The sequence below is a fragment of the Cebus imitator genome, unplaced genomic scaffold (genome assembly GCF_001604975.1).
Source record: "Cebus imitator isolate Cc_AM_T3 unplaced genomic scaffold, Cebus_imitator-1.0 Scaffold113, whole genome shotgun sequence".
NCBI classification, from domain to species: domain Eukaryota; kingdom Metazoa; phylum Chordata; class Mammalia; order Primates; family Cebidae; genus Cebus; species Cebus imitator.
In genome coordinates, this window is record NW_016107428.1 from 3,315,793 (window position 1) to 3,338,758 (window position 22,966).

The 22,966-nt window shown below is 34.2% G+C and overlaps 1 long non-coding RNA gene across 1 annotated transcript; it reads right to left on the reverse strand.

The window, feature by feature from the left end:
* Nucleotides 1–18,695: 18,695 nt before the first annotated feature.
* On the reverse strand, nucleotides 18,696–19,932 carry LOC108311350. The gene is made up of 2 exons (XR_001828145.1): nucleotides 19,814–19,932; nucleotides 18,696–19,198 (listed from the first exon to the last, which is right to left on the reverse strand). It is a non-coding gene; the product is annotated as an uncharacterized LOC108311350 (long non-coding RNA).
* Between the last annotated feature and the right edge of the window lie 3,034 nt (nucleotides 19,933–22,966).

Sequence of the window (22,966 nt, forward strand, 5' to 3'; positions counted from 1 at the left end):
CATTAAGAGAAGTGTGATTACCTATTGCTTTTGTTGCAAAAGGTAAAGAAAGCCGGCTGTGTCTTGCTTTACTTAACATGACCTCACAGAGAATATCAAGGGCAGTTTACCTTTTGCTAATTTCATATATTCTATGCTGTGGGTAAGAGTTGACAAGCAAAATAAAATTGATTTTTGTGGCATTTAATTTACATAAATTCATTAATGATGTCTTTTAAATAGACTATTTTGTTCAAATAAGTGTTTTGAAAGTTATTAAATCTTTAAAATAGTATTGGTGTGTATATTTGAATGTGTTTGGAATGGTTGTGAAAAGGCCAAGGTGAAAGAGAAAAAAATGTAAAAGTCTGCCCACTATATTTGCTTAATATCCCACTTTTTGGATGAAGGCAGGAGGACTAAGCAGCACCCCTAAATCTAATAGAAGAGGAACACAGTTATGTATATATTAGGCAGATTATGAATACAATTTTAACTTGTGTTTTTAGAAAGAATGTTACATAGTAGCATTTGTTGCTGTTGATAATTATGTTTGAATAAATATTCCTTCATATTACACAGAGTAATATTATTTTAGATACTGAAGGGGTTGAGGTGTATTAGGCCATTTAATCCCATTTATTTCACTGAGTAGAAAAAATAGAGCATAGAGAGTTTAAGTGAATCTCTTTAAATGTTTCACTTGAATCCAATGTGAAATGTTAGATTTTATTGTAATATATAATTACCATTGTAATTATTGAGCAGACTGTTGAGGCAAACTTTAAAAGTTTAAAACATGTTCTCAAATTCTTTGACCCTCTTTCCATCAAGAATTGGGGGTCTATTGTACCTTCCCTTTGAATCTGAGAGACTTGTGAGTATGGGAGCGGAGCTCAGCTACTTATGTATTAACAGGCTTTCCAATTGAATGCTGGAGAAACACTACATCCAGTACTTTAGTGTCAATCATATAGGATAAAATGACACCCTGTAGCTTCTATGGCTATGTCATACAAGTTATTACATCTTCTACTGAAATGTCTTAGAATGTTTGCTCTTCGGGCCATTTCTTTGGGGTTTTTCTTTTGGAACCCAGTCATCCTGCCATATGACTGTGATATATTATGGAGTTACAAATAGGTGCTATAGTAGCCAATCTTTGCTAAATTTAGCTTTTGAGTCTTCTTAGTACATGCTCCAGATATGAAGAAGGCTTTAGATATTCTATTACCCAACTGTCCAAGTAATCACCAACTGTTCAAGTCTTCCCAGCTGAGGCGCCAGACATTATTAAGCAGAAATTAGACATCCCAGCTATGGAAATCCCCAAATCCCTGTTTCAAAGAGTATTTGATAATAATAAACTAGTTTTTCCTTTATAACACTCATTTTGGAATGGTTTGTTATATAGCTATGGATCTATGAAAGATTAGGCAAAGAAATCATCATATTAATAATTATAGTTTATAATTCTTGAGCATTAATTATGTCATTATTATGTATTTATTATGTATTATTATGTATAATTATGTATTTATTAAGGTACATAATCTTGAGCATTAATTATGTACCTTAATAAAAATCATTTCACTTGGTCTATCATCGCATTCAGAAAGATAACAGAAAGCCATAAATATTTAAATAAAACATCTGTGTCTCAAAAAATTCACTATTTTTTTTCCTTTTAAATGTGTACTGCAACCACTCAGAGTTGTGGTCCAGTTACTGAGAGAGATAAATGAGAAAAAATATGTATATGGGTGCTTCTAGCCTAAGGAGAAAAATTAATGATTTCACGGAGTTATAGAATCAAGAAAAATAAAAATTTACATAGTAGAAAAACATGCTTAGTAGATGATGTTAAAAGAGGTGATGTATTAGGTCATTCTTGCATTACTATAAATACCTGAGGCTGGGTGATTTACAGAAAAAAGAGCTTGAATTGGCTCACAGCTGTCTTTAGGCTTTATAGGAATCACGGCTCTGACATCTTCTTGGCTTCAGGTGGGGGCCTCAGGAAGCTTGCAATCATGGCAGATGGTGACGAAGGAGCCAACATGTCACATGACAAGAGCAGGAGCCAGAGAGGGAGCTGGGGAAAAAGAAAGTGGTGGGTGTGGTCCCATTGTTTTAAACAACCAGATCTTGCATAATTAAGTAAGAATCACTTCTCACCAAGGGGATGGTACTGAAGCCGTCATGAGGTATGTCTCATGAGCTAATCAGGCCTTACGGGGCTCCACCTCCAATTACATACTTTTAGTAACTTTAGTAATGAGTAGTAAAATTTGCAACAACAACAACAGTGTTTTTAGAAGAGAAATAAATAATAATAATAATAAAAAAAACCAGAAGGAATGTCAGACTCACATTTACGAAGAAATAGAGGGAGCCATATAAGGAGAGAAGTAAAAAATTGAACAAAAATATTTTCAATAAAATAAAGTCAAAATATATTTCCTATGAAGTATATATTTAAAAATACCCAGACAACTTAAGTCATCTAGATTAATTTAGATTTATTATAGGAATCACAGAGAAACTTTTTTTTTCGACTTCCCTATTCAATACCTAAGACACCAAGCTTGTAAAAGGCATCTGAAAGCAAGGAATATCATTTCATGCCTTGAAACTGAGTGCCAGTTTTACTAACTTTGGTGCCGCTGGAACTGGACTGGGAAAAAAAAAATCTCAGCTCACCCAAATCAAACCACTTGAAAATTTGTTAAACACTGGAAATGAATTGTCAACTTATAGGTTCATTTTAGATTAAAAATGGATATATTCTCCCTTACTCTGAATAACACAAAATTAAAAGTAAAAACAATATTGTATAATAATGCAAAAAGACAATGTAGCTTGGGATTCCCATGAGTGGAATTAGAAAAACAGAATGCTTGGATTGCAAGCCTTGGGTAATGAGCACCTTCCTCCATGAACTAGGATATATGATGATACCTGTGTTCATATAAATTTTTTTTAATTATAAAATGAGTTAATATATGTGAAGCACTTAGTAAACTGTCAGACATGTGTTAATACTCAGCACATGACAGTCATTATTACTAGTTACACAGATTGAGCAGGTATGCTTTCACCCCAATGCTTTTTTCCATGCATTCCTTCCTCTTAATACTCATAAAAATTTTGTGATAAAGGCATTTTTTTTTTTTTTTTCCTTTTTGAGACGTAGTTTCACTCTTGTTGCCCAGGCTGGAGTGCAATGGCATGATCTCGGCTCACTGCAACCTCCACCCCTCTAGTTCAAGCAATTATCCTGACTCAGCCTCCCGAGTAGTTGGGATTACAGGCACATGCCACCCCACCTGGGTAATTTTGTATTTTTACCAGAGATGGTGTTTCTCCATGTTGGTCAGGCTGCTCTCAAACTTCTGACCTTAGTTTATCCTCCTACCTCCGCCTCCCAAAGTGCTGGAATTACAGGTGTGAGCCACTGTGCCCGGCCTGATAAAGGCATTACTTTTATGTCTACTTTAATGCCAATTACTTTTATGTGTAGTGAACTTATATATCTATTGACAAGAAAAGCTAAGTTTAGTAAACTTGATATGTATCTACTGACAAGGAAACTAAAGTATATAGTAAACTAAATATATACTCCAAAGCTATACAACTGGTATTACTATTATTCCCACTAAGAGGGAAATATTTAGAGATTTATCTGAAAGGTAAGAAAATTAATTTCTTCCTGTTTAGTTGAGAAACAAAAAAACCCACAAATATTTGTGATTTTATCTATGCTAATTTTAGTATATATTGAAGATTGATACTATTACATATATTTTGTTAACAGTATAAAAATTTTAAATCATTAAAATCATTTAACAAATATAATGGATATTTATTGATGTATGGATCAATGGAAACAACGGTATTACTGTTTGAAATCATTTAGGTTTCCAATACTGATAATTATAATTCATTATTAACTAGCTTACTATGCTGCATTGTAATAGCATATTGTTTTTATTTTAAATATTAATGGAAAAAGCAGATTTTATTAGTTTTGAATGGATTTTTATGTTCATAATTCAATGAAGCTATGTTTTACTTTCAAAGTTTGTTTTCAGTTCTTAAAATATCTTTTTATCATTGTGAGATGTTTCATTTTCTTATTGTAGGTATGCCAAATTAGTGGTATATTCCTTAAAAACAATTATATCATTTAAATACTTATTTTAAGACATTAACTTATTTTCAACCTAATGCCTAATTTTAGTATTTTTTTTTAGTATACTTTAAAGAGAGTTTATACATCACATATTTTTTGGAAATAAAAGCAGTTTTTTTGTTGTTGTTTTTTGTTTTTCGAGACAGAGTTTCACTCTTGTTACCCAGGCTGGAGTGCAATGGCGTGATCTCGGCTCACTGCAACCTCCGCCTCCTGGGTTCAGGCAATTCTCCTGCCTCAGCCTCCTGAGTAGCTGGGATTACAGGCACGCGCCACCATGCCCAGCTGATTTTTTGTAGTTTTAGTAGAGACGGGGTTTCACCATGTTGACCAGGATGGTCTCGATCTCTTGACCTCGTGATCCACCTGCCTTGGCCTCCCAAAGTGCTGGGATTACAGGCCTGAGCTACCGCGCTCGGCTAATAAAAGCAGTTTTAAAAAAAGAATCTTATGGCTGCTTTTGCCTGTGTGAAAACAATACTACTATAATAGATTTTTTATTTTACCTTCCCAATGATAATCCTTAATTTGAATATTCTAGATCCATTGATTAACATTAGATGTGTTCTCATTAAATTTTCCTGTGTGTTGACAGTTTTTCCTGAAAGTGATTGTTTGCAGAGATATCAGTATTAGAAATAAGAGGATAAAATTAAGTTTGTTTGTTTTGTTAAAAATTAATACACAAAGCAGAGTGGCGAGTGAGAAGTGTTGACCAAAAACACACATTTTCAGTTAAACAGGAGTAAGTTCATGAGATTTAATGTGCATCATGGTAACTGTCTTTAATAACAATATATTGCATATTTGAAAATTGCCAAGAGAGTAGATTTTAAGTGTTTTTACCACCAGAAAATAACAAGTATGTGAAGCAATACATGTATTAAATAGCTTGATTTAAACATTCAACAATATATGCATATATAAAAAATCATTTGTTCACCATATTTGCAAGTTTCAATTAATTAAAAACAACATACAGAATGCTCAAAATAGTTAACAAAACATTTTTTGTAAGGATTAAATTAAAATTGTTTTAAATTGTGATAAAATGTATTTAACATAAAACTGATCATTTATTTTTAAATTTATAGGTCAGTGGCATCAAGTACATTCACATTATTGTGCAACCACCACCAGTATTCGTTTTCAAAATATTTTCCTTCTTGAAAAACTGAAACTTTAACCCATTAAGTAGTAACTTCCTGTTATTCTCTCCTCTAAACTTCTGACAATCACCATTCTATGTTTTGTACTTATGATTTTGACTACTCTAAGTACCTGGCATGAGGAAAATCATACAAATTTTGTCTTTTTGTGACAAAGGTGGTTTAATTCACCTTTAATAATTTAAGATTTATCTATTTTGTAGCATATGTTAGAAAATCCTTCCTTTTAAAATCTGAATAATATTACATTGTGTGTATATACCGTGTTTTCTCTATCCATTAATCTTTCAATGAGCATTTCTACCACTTCCATCTTTTGACTATGATGAATACTGTTGCTATGAACACAGGTGTATATGTGTACATTTGTCACTGGCTTCACTTCTTTTGTGTATACAGTCAGAAGTGGAACGGTTTGATAATATGGTAATTATATTTTTAGTTTTTTGAGGAAGCGGCATTTTTTTTATAGTGGCTATAATATTCTACGTTCCCACTAGCAATACATAAGAAATCCAATTAATCCAAATCTGTCCTGGAAAATGTTGCATGTGCACTTGAGAAGAATGTGTTTTCTAATTTTGTTGACTAGAAAGCTCTGTGTATGTCAGATAAATCTAGTTGCTTTATTTTGTTGTTCAAGTTTTCTATTTATTTTCTTATCTAATGTTTATTATGTGTAAACGCCTGTAATTGTCATATTTTCTTGCTGTATTAAACATTTTTGTTAATATGTAATCACTGATTTGTCTTTTTATTTTTTTCTGCAATACAAACCCATATTTTAAGCAAATCATGGAAATAAGAAAATCAGAATGGATTATTTCAGGCATCAGGAATATTTTACCAACGTTTTTGTTTGGTATAACAACAACTTCTATTAGTAAGTATGAATTTGTCAGTCTCATATGAACCACTTGTAATCTTTTCTGACTTAAGGTCAATTTTTTTCTGATATTAGTGTAGCCGCCCCTGCTATCTTTGGTTACTGCTGAAACTTCAATGTGTCCCCAAAAGTTCATGTGTTGGAAACCTAATCCCCAGTGCAACCATGTTGAGAAGGGGGACCTTTAAGAGGTGATTAGATCATAAATGTTCTGCCCGTGTAAATGAATTAATGCCGTTTCTATGGGAGTAGATTAGTTCTCCTGAGTGTGGGTTACTGATGAAAACGATGAGTTTGGACCCTCTCACCCTTTCTTTGTCCCTCTGCTATGGGTTGACAATACAAAGATTCTTAACAGGTGAGGGCTCCTTTACTTTAACCTTCACCACTTCCAAAACTGTAAGAAATATATTTCTTTTCTTTATAAATTACCCAGTCTGTGGTATTCTGTTAAACAAAATATTGACTATGGCAGTTAATATTCACATAGAACATCGTTTTCCATATTTTCATTTTCAAGCTATGTCTTTACATCTAAAATGAGCATCTCATATTTAGTGTATCATTGAATCTTTATCGATTTTTATCCATTGTGACAATCTCTGACTTTTGATTGAAGAATTTAATCCATTTACATTTAAAGTAATTACTTATAAGAAGAGAATTTTGTCATTTGTTACCTGTGTATCTCTATGCCTTCTAGACTTTTGTCTCTCACTTTCTGCATTATTGTCTTCTTTTGTGTTTATTACATTTTTGCAGTGAAATGTTTTAATTCTCATTGCCTTTTATGTATATTCTATAGCTATTTTCTTTGTGGTTGCCATTGGGATTACATTTAACTTTCTAAATATATTTGAATTTGAATTTCTGACGGCTTAAATTTAATAACATAAAAATCTCTGCTTCTAAACAGGGTCATATTAACTACTTCCAGTTAATGATGTCGTGGAATTACATATCTATGCATTGTGTGTCCCCAAACATAAAGAGATATTTTTATGCATTATTCTCTTAAATCATGTTGAGAAGCGTGGTTATAAATAAAAGCTACATATAATACCCTTTATGATTATCTATATATTCATCTTTACTACAGATCTGTATTTCTTCATATGGTTTCAGGTTACTGTTTATTATTTTTTTCTTTCATTTCAACCTAAAGGATTTCCTTAACAGTTCTTGCTGGACAGATCTAGTGGTGATAAATTCTCTCAGGTTTTATTTATTTGGGAATATCTGAATTTCTCCCCCATTTTTTAATAAAAATTTTGCCAGGCATAGGATTCATGGTTGACAGGGTTTAATTTTTGTCCTTTTTGCTTTGTTTTATTTTTCCTGAATATATTGATTCAATGTTTCCTGAATCCAAGGTTTCTGATGAGAAATCTGCTGACAATCTTGCTGAGAATTCCTTGTGTGTGTATGATGACTTGTTTCTGTTTTATTGATTTCAAGATACTCTTTTTATCTTCGGCTTTTGATATTTGGATTGTAACATGTCTCAGTGTGGGTCTCTTTGAACTTATCTTGTTTGGAATCATTAAGTTTCTTCATGTGTTTATTCTTGTCTTTTATCTGATTTGGAGACTCTGGGGCCATTATTATTTAAATAATTTATCTGCCCCTTTCTCTCCCTCTCCTCCTTTGGAAACTTCTACAATGCACGTGTTGGTTCATTTCAATTTCTCCCAGGGTACCCTTAGGCTTCATTCATTTTCCTTATGTTTGTATATACATATATTTTTTCCCCAGACTACATTATTTTAATTTTTCTATATCCAAGTTCACTTACTCTCTCTTCTGCCTGCTGAAATCTGCCTTTGAATCCCTCAAGTGATTTTTAAAAAAAATTCAGTTATTGTAATTTTTATCTCTTCAATGTGTTTTTAGTTATCTTTAATATAGTCTATCTCTTCATTATATTTTAATTTGGTTCATACATTTTTTTCTGACTTTATCCACATCTTCCTGTAGCCCTTTGAACACCTTTAAGACAGTTATTTTGAACTCTTTGTCCAGTAAGTTCACTATCTTGTTTTGCTCAGGAATAGGGTCTATTGATTTATTTCTTTTCCTTTGAATGGGCCCTACCTGTATGTTTCTTAATATGCTTTCTTATTTCCTTTCTATAAAAAACTGGACATTTGAATCTTAAAAGATGGTATCTCTGAAAATCAAATTCTCTCCCTTTACCAGGGTTTATTTTTTGTTGTTGTTGTTATTTAAAATTACATTTTTAATGTCTCTCTGTGCCAGGAACCAGTCTACAGTGAAATCTTACAGCCTTCTGAGATCTTTTCTGAGCTGGTGTGTTTCCCTGAGCATACATAGTGGCTTTTTAAAGTCCTCATTATATATCATTCCTTTTGTAGCTCTAGTTTTTAAATGGCTACACTGCTAAAAGGGAAAAAGAAAAACAAGCTAGTGGAGAGGGACCTGACCTATGAAATCTCCTGAAAGTTACTTCAACCACAGAGAGAGGAACTTGCTACAATGGTGGTCTGTCTCTGTGCCTGCACCTCCAAGATCAAAAAAAGCAATTACTCATCAGTGCACAGATGCCTGATATGTGAAGGAGAGGGTCTTACTTGCCCACCCCAGCTCTCACAATATGCATGCAAACTGCTCCAGAAGTGAGTACATATCTGCCTGCCACGAGGCTGCTGCATAGAGGATGAGTAGTTGTTAGCATGCCATGAGCTGAACAACTGAAGTTCTAACATAGTTACATCAGAGCTTCTGCTAGTGCAATTACTGTCTATGGGTGAAGTAAGAATTCCTGGTAGCTACTGCCTTACTGTCTTCCCTCTACCTTACTGTAAATAGTTCATTTTAGTAATAAAGATTAGCATTTAGAAACAATAATATGGAACAAGATCTCTCAGAACAAATGACATTAAATTCAGGACTAAAATCTGGTGTTTCCACATTGAACAGGCAGAGAATGTGGAAAACCATCATTCTCAGCAAACTGACACAAGAGCAGAAGATCAAACACCGCATGTTCTCACTCACAGGCGGGTGTTGAACAATGAGAACACATAGACACAGAGAGGGGAGCACTACATACTGGGGTCTGTTGGGGGGAAATAGGGGAGGGACAGCAGGAGGGTGGAGAGTTGGGGAGAAGATAGCATGGGGAGAAATGCCAGATATAGGTGAAGGGGAGGAAGGCAGCAAATCACACTGCCACGTGTGTACCTATGTAACAGTCTTGCATGTTCTTCACATGTACCCCAAAACCTAAAATGCAATAAAAAAAACCACTCAGCTAGGAAGAAATCAGTGTGCAAAATGATGGAAGTGAAAGAAAGCATGGCAGATATTAAAACCTGAAAAAGTACAGAACAGCCAGACTTAGATTATGAGTAGAGGGAGGTGTAATCTTCAACTGAACCTTAGTATGAAGGTTTTAAGAAACAGTTATGTGTGACAAAATAAAATCTGTGTTTTCAAATTGATAGGTGGAGAGCAAAATTCTATGTCCGATTAAGAGCACAGGAGAGAAATAGGAGGTAGCTGTGAATATACACCAAAGTAAAACTTGTTCTTGATGAGTGTTTAAAAGAAATGCAGACAATCTGGAGACACGCTTAACTTACAGGTTTCTGGTTTGTGTAAATAGATAACGGTTTTAAATAAAGAACACTTTAGAGGAAAATGACAGCCCAGATTGGAACAGCTGAGTTTCAAATCTTTTTAAAACATCGAAAAGGAGAATAAAAGTAGTCAGCCAAACATGTGGAACTAGTGTGGAGATAAAGGCGTGTGCATTCACAGCTCATAGCTGAGAATTAAAGCCATCATAGCATATTTATTTGCCAAATGTAATGTACAATGTGAGGGGAGACAAGGTCTTAGAATAAATATCAAGGGACATTACTATTTTTGTAGCAGTTGATATAAGAAAAACATGCAAAGAAGACTGACGACCAGACAGAATGGTGTTAGGAAATCCAGGAAACTTTAAACAACAGAAATAATGGATTCAATGAAGGTCCAAAATGTTCCAAAGAAGTTAGATAACAGGGTCTGTTAATGCCAGAAGCTAAGGCCATATAGGAGTAGATAAATAAATCACTGGGTAGTGAAAGTAACTGTGAAAGGGAGAAGGGTTAGAAAGAGAGTTGAATGAGAAGAAAAAAAATTGAGGGAAATATTTTATTAATTTGTAAATATAATATAGAAATTCAAATTTTTGATAAGTGGGGATAGGAGTGAATGATAGGGTTGAAAATTCAAGAGTGAATTATAGCCAGCAGAGATAGCAGGCACTGGCAACTTCTGGCAATTTTTGCTACATTATTCTTGGCATAACACAATGTGATGCATACACAATTACTGCATTGTCTTTCCTATTTCTAGTAAAAGTGAGTCTTGTAAATTTCAGTATCAAATTTATCAAGTGCCATTATGAACTAGCAGAGTGGTTATCGTTATTTTTGTTGTTTGTATTTTTATTTTGGAGAGGGCTTCTTAAGCTTGAACAGTTTCATGACACAAGCATGAAAAATAACTTTTGGTCTTGTGAATGTTCTTAAAAGATCAAATTCACTACTATGAGCTGGAGGAAATTTGTTTTGGACAAACTTACTTAACATTTTGAGTAACTTTTGGTAATTATTGAAGATGTTATAATACACTTTCAAACACTTTTTATTTTCTAGGACATTTCAAAGACAAGGGACTTTAGTTTGGAATTATAATTGTCACTGGATTTTTTGATGGTTCTTCCGCTGTCAAGGATTTATAATAGAGTATCACATTTTATTATGTTCTGGTGAAAAAGTAAGATCAACCTAAGAGACGAGGCTAAACCAACATTTAAGTAACTTTAGATAACAAACTTCACAGATATTTGAGTGAGGTGGGAAAAGAAGGAAATCTATAAAATAAACATAAGTATCACCTCTAAGGGTACTTCATCAATGCCTCTCTTATTCACCTAAATCGAGGTTTGTACAATTGTTTACACACTTACTTTCAAAATACGAGGCATGCTACTTTTTATTTTCACAGAAGGATTCAATTTACACTGTATATCTTCTTAACAAAATTAATCAACTTAAACAAAAGAGAGCCCCTCTAGAATGGCTGATCACTCTAAGAATTTTTTGAAAGTTGTTCTTTGTTGTTATGCTTTCTGGGACATGAATTCCCTGCAAAATATTAAATTCTTACTTCCAAACTTATCTATTTTTATAAACAATAACCACTGAGAAATCTCTGACACTTTACCATGCCATGCTGAAATGTTTTATTCCCCAAAAAGTAGAGCCTTGAGTATTTGCCACTCAAGAACATCTTTAAAAAAGAACCAAGACACATTCTCAAACACATTCTGATTGTTAACATGAGTTAAGAGGTTAGAAAACTATCTCTATTTCAATGTTTTTGTAGTGTACATAAGAAGTTTCGAAGGCTTTTTTGTAAAAAAAAAAAAAAAAACAAAGTACAAGTGTATTCATAATTATACAGTGAGTACACAAACTTGAAGTCTTTGTGGAAAACTTTCAAAAACTTTAAAAAAGCCACACCAAGTGGTGCTTATTCCACTATTATCTCCAATCACCAATGTATTACTTTCACTGGAACTTTTCAATACACAATATGAATCCATTAGTTCAATCAAATTGCATTTTTAATTGCTTTGGATTTCAGAATGACCCTGGTCTAATAATAAAGAAGGAAAAGCATATAAAGAAAAAATGGACTAAAATGATTCTAAATGTTGAGAAAATAAACCACTTTTCTTTCAGGGCAATTTTGAGGCATTTCACAAGACATATTTCATAAGATGGGACTAATGCCTCTGCAAAAAAATTACAAATTACTCACTTAAAATCTGAGCTTCAAGTTATATCTAATGACCAGGATAATAGTGTCATAGAGAACTATAAGAAGTATTGCATTATCCAGCACTGCTCATCATACTCTTCTAACAAATATGCTTTCTAGGGATTGTGATGATCTCTTGTTTTTAGTAAGAACTAATCACATTTTTAGCGTATTTACTTTTAAAATTGATAAGTAAAATTTTGTATATATTTGTGGCACACATCATGATATTTTAATATTCGTCCAGATTGTAGAATGGCTAAATCAAGCTAGTTTACAAATTCACACATTTATTTTTGATGATAAGAACACTTAAAATCTACTCTTAGTAATTTTGAAGTATAAAATATATTGTTATTAACTATGGGTTATGTGATGTATTTTAGATTTTTTGAAATTATACCTCCTATTTAACTGAAATTTTGTGTTCTTTGATCAACTTCTTTCCAATCTCCCCACCCCTCATTTTCTGGTGACCACCACTTCACTCTCTCCTTTCATGAGCTTTTTTTTTTTTTTTTTTTTGATGAGAATTTCCATATAAGTGAAGTCACTCAGCATTTATGTGCTTGGTTTATTTCACTTAATATGATGTCGAAGTTCCTCCATGTTGTCAAAAATAACAGAATTTCCTACTTTATTTTAAGGCTGAATAGTGCTACATTGTGTATATATTCCACATTTTCTTTATCTATTTATACACAAATGGACACTTAGGTGGATTCTATGTCTTGACTATTATGTAGAATGTTGCAACGAATGTTGAAGGTATCTCTTCAACATAGTAAAGTATGGTTTGAAAGTATATTCCACTCATAGGTAGTGTCTTAACTCTTTTGATTATTTCCTCTGCTGTGCAGAAGCTTTTTTGTTCGATGTTATCTCATTTGTTTATTTTTGTTTTTGATACCTGTGACTTTGGGGTGATATGCAAGAAATCATTGCCTAGAACAATCTCATAAAATATTTCCCCTATGTTTTCTTCTAGTAGTTTTACATTTCACATCTTACATTTAAATAGTTAATCTATTTTTTTTTTTTTTTTGACAGAGGTTCCCTCTTGTTGCCCAGGCTGGAGTGCAATGGTGCCATCTCAGCTCATGACAACCTCTGCCTCCTGGGTTCAAGCGATTCTCCTGCCTCAGCCCCTTGAGTAACTGGGATTACAGGTGCCCACCACTATGTATTTTTAGTAGAGATGGCATTTCACCATGTTACCCAGGCTGGTTTCAAACTCCTGACCTCAGGCAATCCACCAGCCATGGCCTCCCAAAGTGCTGGGATTACAAGCGTGAACCACGCACCTGGTCTGATTTTTGTATACTACATGAGATGAGGGTCTATTCAGGTCTTCTGTATATGAATATCCAGTTTTCCTCACACCAATTGAAGAGACTGTCATTTTTCCATTGTGTGTTTCTTGTATCTTTGTCAAAAATCAATTGACTGGAGGCAGAGCAACACAACTGACCAGAAGCCTTCCTGATCACTCTTTTCATGGGAACACCAAATTAAACAACTATTCTAACACACAAAAAAAGCTCTTTTACAATAGCCTAAATTAGGTCAGAGATCACAGTGCCTGGTTTTAACTTCATATCACTGAAATAGATATTGAAGAGGGTAGAAAAGACAATTCTGAGTTGCCAAGACCACTCCCCCGTATCCTCCAGCAGTGGCCACATGGTGATGAGAGAGAATCTGTGCACTAGGGAGGGGAGCACAGTGATTCTGGGACTTTTTATTGAGACTCAGTGCTGCCCTGTCACAGTGGGAAGCAACACCAGGAAGAACTTGGCCAGTGACCACAGAGGGAGTGTATAGACCAGCCCTAGCCAAGGGGAATCACCTATCCCAGTGACCAGAGCTTGAGTTCCAGCAAGCCTCACCACCATTTGCTAAAGAGCTTTAGGATTCTAAATAAACTTGAAAGGCAGTCTTGGCCACAAGGACTGCAGTTCATGGACAAGTCCTGGTGCTCTTCTGGGCTTGGAGTCTGTGGCTCTGGAGGGCACATGACCTAGAGAGACACCAGCTGGGTTGGCCAAGGGAATGCCTTTATCACTCCTCCCCAACCTCAGGGTATTCAACTTTAAACAACAAAGGAGACTCCTTCCTTCTGCTTGAGGAGAGGAGAGGCAAGAGTAAAGAAGACTTTGTCTTGCAACTTGGATACCAGTTCAGCCACAGAAGAATAGGGCACAAGACTAAGCCCTGGGGCCCTATTCCACGTCACAGCTCTCAGATGACATTTCTGGACATACTCTGGTCTGGAAGGGAAACCTGCGTCTGGAAGGGAAGGACCAAGTTCTGGAAAAATTCATCACCCACTGACTAAGAAGCCTTTGGGCCCTGAATAATCAGTAGTGGTAGCCGGGCAATACTCACCCATGAGCCTTGGGTCAAACTCAGAGATGTACTGGCCTCAAGTGTGACCCAGAATATTTCCAGCTCTGTTGGCTACAGGGAGAATCTGTTTCTGCTTGAATAAAGGAGAGGGAAGAGTAAAGGGGACTTTGTCTTGCAGCTTAGATATCAGTTCTATCATAGATGTGTAGATCAGGTAACTGTACAGTAGGGCAGATCAGTAAGCAGCCTCTTGAGATCCCTGATTCCAGGTTTTGGCTCTTAGATGACATATCTAGATCTGCCCTGGACCAGAGGGTAGCCCACTGACATAAAGGGAGAGTCCTAGGCCTGCAAGCATTTAGCAAAAGCTGATTGAAGTGCCCTTGGGCATTAGTGAACATCAGGGGTAGCCAAGCAATAATTGCCATGGGCCTGGTGTGGTAGAGATTATACGAAGAGGCTCCTCTGCAGGTGTAAAGGGCAGGGAAGAGTGAAAGAGACTTTGTCTTGAGACTTGGGTGCCAGATGGGCTGCAGTATAAATAGACCACAAACTAGATTCCTGAGGTTTCAGACTCCAGGCACTGGCTCCTGGTTGGCACCTGTGGATCCACTCAGGGCTGGGCTGGGGGTAAATTGCTGCTCTGAAGAGAAGGACACTAGCTAATCTGGCTTCACCTTCTGCTGATTGTGGAGCCCTAGAGTCTTGAGAAAGCATAGGCAGTGGCCAGCCAGTGCTTTCTCTGGGCCTTGGGAGAGACCCAATGTTGTGCTGGCTAGAGGTCTGTCTCAGAAGTCCCAGTGGTAGTGCCCTCAAGGGTGCTTGTTCACCCCTCCTCCAGCACCAGACAACTCAGAACAGAGAGACACTCCATTTATTTCAGAGAAAATAAGGAAAGCTCATGAGAGTATCTGCCTGGTAAACCAGAAAATTCTTCCAGATCTTATCCAAGACCACCAAGGCAGTACCACTACAAGTCTGGAAGAACCATGGTGTTACTGGGCTTAAGAAGCCCCCTATTGCAGATATAGCTGCAGTAACCAAAAACTTAGACCCATAGCATCCAAGTCTTTTTAAATACTTGGAAAGCCTTCCCCAGAAGTACAACAAGCCCAGACTGTAAAGACTGCAATAAATCCTTAACTCTTTAATGCTCAGATGCCAGTGAACATTTACATGCATCAAGACATCCAGGAAAACATGAGCTCACCAATTGAAATAAGAAAGGTACTGGTGATCAATCCTAGAGAGACAGAGATAAGTGACCTTTCAGACAGAGAATGCAAAATAATTGTTTTGAGAAAACTCAATGAAATGTAAGATAACATAGAGAAGGAATTCATGATCCCATCACATAAATTTAAGAAAGAGACTGAAATATATAAAAAGAATCAGGCTGAAATTCTGGAGTTGAAAAGTGCAACTGACATACTAAAGAATGTATGAGACTCTCTTATCAGCAAAATTGATAGCACAGAAGAAATAATTATTGAGCCTGGAGACAGGTTATTTGAAAATACATAGTCAAAAAATAATATAGAATATGAAAGAATAAAGCATGCCTGCAAGATCTAGAAAATAGTCTCAAAAGGGCAAATCTAGCAGCTGTTGAACTTAAAGAGGAGAGGGAGAGAGAGAGAAAGATAGAAAGTTTAATTAAAGGGATAATAACAGAACTCTGAAACCTAAGAAGACATCAATATTCAAGAACAATAAGGTAACAGAACACCAAGAAAGAAGATTTAACCTAAATCAGACTATCTTAAGATGTAGTCAAACACCCAAAGGTCAAGGATAAAAAAATAATTGTATAAGCAGCAAGAGAATATGAACACATGCAGTGAAACTCCAATTATGCCTGCCAGCAGACTTTTCAGTGTAAACCTTATAGTCTGGGAGAGAGTAGCATGACATATTTAAAGTAAAGAAGGAAAAAAAAACTTTTATCTTAGAATAATATTTCTGGCAAAATATGTCCTTCAAACTTGATGGAGAAATAAAGACTTTCTCAGACAAACAAAAGCAGAGGGATTTTATAAGCACCAGATGTGTCCTTCAAGAAATGGTAAAGTGACTTCTTCGTTTTGAAAGGAAAAGACATTAATGAGCAATAAGAAATCATCTTAAGGTACAGACTCACTGGTGATAGTAAGTAGACAGAAAAACAGAATATTTTAACACTGTGATTACCATGTATAAACTATTTATATTTTGAGTATGAAGACTAAAATGAACATATCAAAAATAATAATTACAACATCTTCTAAAGACATAGACAGTACATAAGAAACAAAGACAATAAAAAATTAAAAAGCAGAGGGATAAATTGTAGGGTTTTATAAGTATTCTCTTTGCGTATTTGTTGGTTTGTTTGTGTATGCAATGTTAAGTTGTTATCAGTTTGAAATAATGGGTTATAAGATATTATTTATAAGCCTTATAGTTTCTTAAATCAAAAAACATACAAGAGATTACAGAAAAAATAAAAAAGCAGGAAATTAAAAATAAGCACTAGAGAAAATTGCTTTCACTAAAAGAAAGACAGGAAGGAAGGAAGGAAAGAAGGAAGAGAAAACCACAAAACAACCAGGAATCAAACAACAAAATGGAAAGGGTAAGTCTCCTTATTAATAATAACATTGAATGTAAATGCACTACACTCTTCAATCAAAAGATACAGAATGACTGATTGGATTAAAAAATAATAATAACATGACTCAAAGATCTGTCTCCTATAAGAAACAAATATCACCTATAAAGATCTGCATAGGCTGAAAATAATGGGATGGAAAAAAGTATTCCATGCAAAGAAAACCAAAAGGAGCAAGGGTAGCTATATTTATATCAGACAAAATAGATTTCAAAATAACTATAAAAGGAGACAAAGAAGACCATTATATAATGATAAAGGGGTAAATTCAGCAAGATTTTATGACAATTGTAAATATATATTCTCCCAACACTGGAACAAACAGATATATTAAAGAAATATTATTACAGATAAAGAGAGAGGTAGACTCCAAAACAATAATAACTGGAGACATCAACACCCCACTTTCAGCATTGGACAGATTGTCCAGATAGAAAATTCATGAAGAAAAGGCTGACTTCTTCTGCACTATTGACCAAATGGACTTAACAGATATTTATAGAACATTTCATTCAACTGCTGCCAAAAAAATCATTTTTCTCCACAGCACATGGACCATTCTCAAAGAATGACCATATGATAGGCCAAAAACAAGTCTTCAAACATTAAAAAATTTGATGTAATTTCAGACATCTTCTTTGACCACAATGGAGTAAACAGCACAATAGCAAGATAAATTTTGAAAACTATACACATAGAAATTAAACAATATGCTATGAATGATCAATGGGTTAATGAAGGAATAAAGAAGGAAATTTTAAAATGTCTTTAGACAAATGAAAAGTAAAAAAAGACTACCAAAAATGATGGAAAACAGAGAAAGCAGTACTAAGAGGATAGTTTATTGCTATAATATATACTTCAAAAAAGTAGAAAAACTTCAAATAAACAACATAATGATGCATTTCATAGAATTAGTGAATCAAGAGGAAAAAATAAAGATTAAAGCAGAAATAAATAAAATTGAAATGAAGAAAATACAAAAGATCAATGAAATTAAAAGTTAAAAAATAGACAAAACTTAAGCCAGACTATCTAAGAAAAAGAGAGAAGACCCAAATAAATAAACTCAGAGATGAAAAAGAAGACATTACAATTGATGCTCCAGAAATTAAAAGGATCATTAGTGGCTACTACACACAACTGTATTCTATAATTTGGAAAACCTCAAAGAAATGGATAAATTCCTAGATGCATACAACCTACCAAAGTTGAACCATGAGGAAATCCAAAACCTGAACAGACCAATAATAAAAAACTAGATTGAAGCTGTAATGAAATGTCCCTCAGCGTAGAAAAACCTGGAACCTGGTGGCTTGACCATTGAATTTTACTAAACACATAAATAAAAACTAATATCATTTCTTCCCAAACTATTCCATAGGTGGAAGCGTGGTAGGAAAGCCTATGTATTACCTAAAAATGAGAAGTGAAAGAATATGCTAGCAGCAAGAATTGCAGGACGTCTTTAATTTCTCATAGATCTTTTGTTTGATTAATCTAGAAGACACCCAATAGGTAGTTCTAGATTTTTTTATATCATTTAAAAATTTTGTCATCCTGCAGAAATAGAAAACTTACTCCTAGGCTAAGCATATTGAAACAATCTATGACAATCGAGTTAGGGACATTTCTCTAAAGTTTTTGTTTCATCAGTCATATTTTTATTTTTGAATCAGCTTTTCATATTATGCATCATTCATGTCTTTCTATGCATTCATATTTTCCATAAAAAATTAAATGCCATGCTTCATATCAACATTCCTGTGGAAGTGTCAGTGTTATTTAAAGTAATTCAGTGTCATATTTAGTTTGCTGGATTAAGAAATATGATCGTTAACTTTTGACAAGCCAGAATTTTTGGAAAGAAATTGTCTGGCTTTAAACAACTAATTAAATTAACAACTACATCATTCTTCATACATTTTAGGAACATGTCTGCTGTCAGCAGTTTTCCTTGCATTGCATTTGCCCAATTTATTATAGTTTCCAGCATAATGGAAATTGACTGACAACTCTATACTCTTTCTAAGGCTCTCATGCCAATGCTACCCTAAAGTTTCCACCGTTCCATGTTTTTTGTTTATATCTTCAGAATCTTTCTGGTGAACTTTCTGCTGATCTTTCCTCTGTGAAAAAAGAAGTGTTGTGTCATTTTCCTTGAACAATTATGAGATACTATACTTTTCTTTTTTTGCCCTAAAACAGAAATTAATGTTAACCATATCGATAACATTGAATTTATTAATCTAATTCATTCCTCCAAAGGTTGCTTGCCATTATTTTTCAATACATTATCAGTGAGCAAGTGTCACCCAAAATTGTTCTTAATGAATTTATTTATAACATGTTGTTATACATTTATCACTTACCACCACAACGCTGGCAAACAGTCACAAATATACACACACTCACACACACATAATTCATAATAGCACCAGTTTAAAACCACATGAGAATATTCTAAAATATTCTCCATTAGCATGAAATATATATTTATATTTTGTTTAATGGAATATTTTTGGAAAACATAATTGCGCCTTCTGTTTAGAAAAACACACAAACTTTTAAATGTCCAAGTATTATTTTGGTACTTTGTACAGGGAATTAATAATTAAAACATTAAAAAAATAAACTGAATTTATATATATATATATAACTAATGATCAACATTTATTGAATGTCCTTTATGTTATATATTTCATGTTACTTAGGGTGGCACTTCTAAGAATTTTGATATTGACAGCAGCTTCAAAGATGACAAAGATGTTACTGAGGCAGTTCTGCATTCTGTGGAATAACCATCTGAGTTGGTGTTGCTATCAAACATGCATTGTTTACTCCAGTGATATCTCTCTTCTAAAAGAGAAAGAGAGAGAGAGAGAGAGAGAGAGAGATGAATTCCCCAGAAACTCTTTTTTTAAGCAATAGACTAATCATCCACTTGATCCGAAAAATGTGTCACCAATTCCATTTCCCATCCCTTGTCCTGCTTCCCTCCATTAAAAATAGTAGGTATTTGACATAACTTCTCTGAGCGTATCATTTTCAGAAATTCTCTGTAAAATGGGAGTGATTTCCCTCTTAACTTTGTAAATTGTGTCTTATTGTTTATTTCCATTTATGTTAAAGACATATAATATGAAAAGTGTCAAAATTTGCTAAGCGTAATATATGATAAATGTTGGTGATTAGGGTCTGCATTTCAAAAATATTAAATAATCAAGTCATTTTTAAATATTCTTTATATAACAACATTATATTGTTTATGGAAATTGGATAAGGGCACTATTAGATGTAAATCTTCTGTTTGTAAACCCATATTTAGTGGGGTAGACAGGTACTCGACTTCAAAGGAAAAAAATATTAGAAACTCATTAGAAGGTCACAAAATAGATAGAATTGCCGTAATATTCATATAAACTTTACAGTGAGTACCTTTTAGCACCATGGTCTCCAATGGGCGTTTCGGATGTAGCGATTCTTGACTGCTCCGTTTTTCGTCTGTCATACTGCCTCACTTCTCTCCTTCCCAGAGTGGTGGGTTGATGGAACTCACACACTCAGAGGCCAGCCTACCTAGTTCTCTCTAGAGTCACATTGAAACTATTGGTGACTTTGCCTTTTAGTTCTTTTTCTGAGTATTTTTTTTTAAAGTATCTTCTTAGGATAAATTACATGTATTATTAAACAAAGAGATCTTTCTCTACCTAAAAGAGGAAGAAAAAAAGTAAAGAAGGAAGTAAAGGAGAAAGTGGGAAGAACATTCTTGCTAGCCAAATGTCTGATTTAATTAGGTTTCCTGGTAACTTCTAAATCTTAACCAGCACTGCACGAAGAGAACTGCTCAGCAGGAAACACATTCTGCACTGTTTCTATTTGTCAGACACTCATCAGCCACTTTCTCTGTATTATTAGTGCGGTACACCACAAATCAACATTTAAGATTGAGTCATTTGTCTTTAGAGGATTATAAGCAGAGCAAACAGTCAAATAAGAAAGTGAAATTCACAGCTTTAAGTGGCAGATATTTTGTTTGAGGATTATACTTCTAGGCCCTAAAACAGAAATTTTTATGCGTTCATATTTTGTTTCTAAATTCTCCACTTGGCCATCCAAACTTTCTTTCATGCAGGCATGTACAAGAGAGGATTCTGAGGACGATGTGTCCAAAATGAGGACCAAACCCTGCCGAGGTATAATTTTCATATTATGTTTTAAAATGCATATTGTACTTGCTATTGTTTTCCTCCAAAAGTACTCATGTTAATATTCGCATGCTATGAAGTTTGTCTTTCATGGCTGTCAGACCATTGGCAAAACATTTACTTTTATCTTAGAAAATAATATTTTTTTGCTATTAAACTTTCTTACCCTGAAGCTTTTTATGAAATTCTGCAACCAAGAATTGCAGGGGTGGGATGGGAAAAGATGAGTTAGAGAATGTAGATTGAAACCCTTGTTAAGTGTAGCTTAAAGTATCAGTGTAGACAAAGACATTTGTTTACTTCTACAATCATTAGTTCTAGAAACTTGGGCAAGTTACTTCTCTCTCTTTACATTCTCATCTATAACACGAACACTGTACAAACGCTCAGAGGCAATTATGAAAATTGTATTATTAACTGTTTAAGAGGTGCTTAAAAAAGCATCAGTAAAACGTGTGTGTGTTACATCAATCTTTTATTTTTATTTTATTTTATTTTAGGGACGGTGTCTCATTCTGTCGCCAGGCTGAAGTGCAGTGGCGCAATCTTGGCTCACTGCAATCTCTGCCTCCTGGGTTCAAGAGATTCTCCTGCCTCAGCCCCTCAAGTAGCTGGAATTATAGGTATGTACCACCACATCCAGCTAATTTCTGTATTTTTAGCAGAGACAGGGTTTCACCATGTTGGCCAGGGTGGTCTTCATCTTTTGGCCTTGTGATTTGCCTACCTCGGCCTCCCAAAGTACTGGGATTACAGGCATGAGGCACTGCACCTGGCCAAGTCAATCTTTTATTATATAAGGCAATGCAATTCTAAATCCACTGGCTTAGGATGATTGTCTCAAACAGAAAAATATAGTGCTCAAAAAGCATCATCATCTACATTTGTGTTTGTTAATCTTAGAGTTCATCTTAGTGTCTTATAACCTAGGTTAATATTTAAATTTATCTTAGAACATCTGTTGAAGTTTAAATATTACAAAGGCATAGTAACCATTTCAACATGAAAATACTTTTGAAAGTAATGATACATAATGAAGAAGTGCTATGAACATTTTGGAGGAAAGAGTTCTATAGCATTTTTAAATGCTACTTAGCTGTGAAAAAAAGTCAGTAAAATACTTTCTCGCATTGGACTTCTATTTTTTCTATTGTTTACTTATGTATAATACAGACCTGATAAGATGATGTTTAAAGTTATCTTTCTTTAAAAAGAGTGTCTAATGTAAGTGTATGCTGATTAATAAATCTAATACTGTAACTTTAGAGAATATTTTGATAACTGTATATATTTTAACCAGATGGTTATAAGTTATGTTTGGCCTCATTGTAGAATGTAGTCTATATAACTCTTAACCAGTTATTTTACTGTGTTAAAAATTATCTCTCTTAAAAATATAAAGGAAATTTGGATAAAAAAGAAGGAATGCCGAGAAGAGAGAATCCTATACCATATGTTACATTCTAATTAAAACTTCATAATAAATGTATTTTCTCACCCTCTGTAACAAGTAAATGAGTTAAATAGTATGCATGAAGCCTCGTTGTCTGGGCCTGTTGACATTCCATACATATTCAATGAATTAAGTGGAAAAGAAGTAAAAACAACACACCATTATATATGACTTCAACACAAAAACTATATTCACTGATTTCCAAATGCAGGATTCATGTTATTCAATACAAGCTT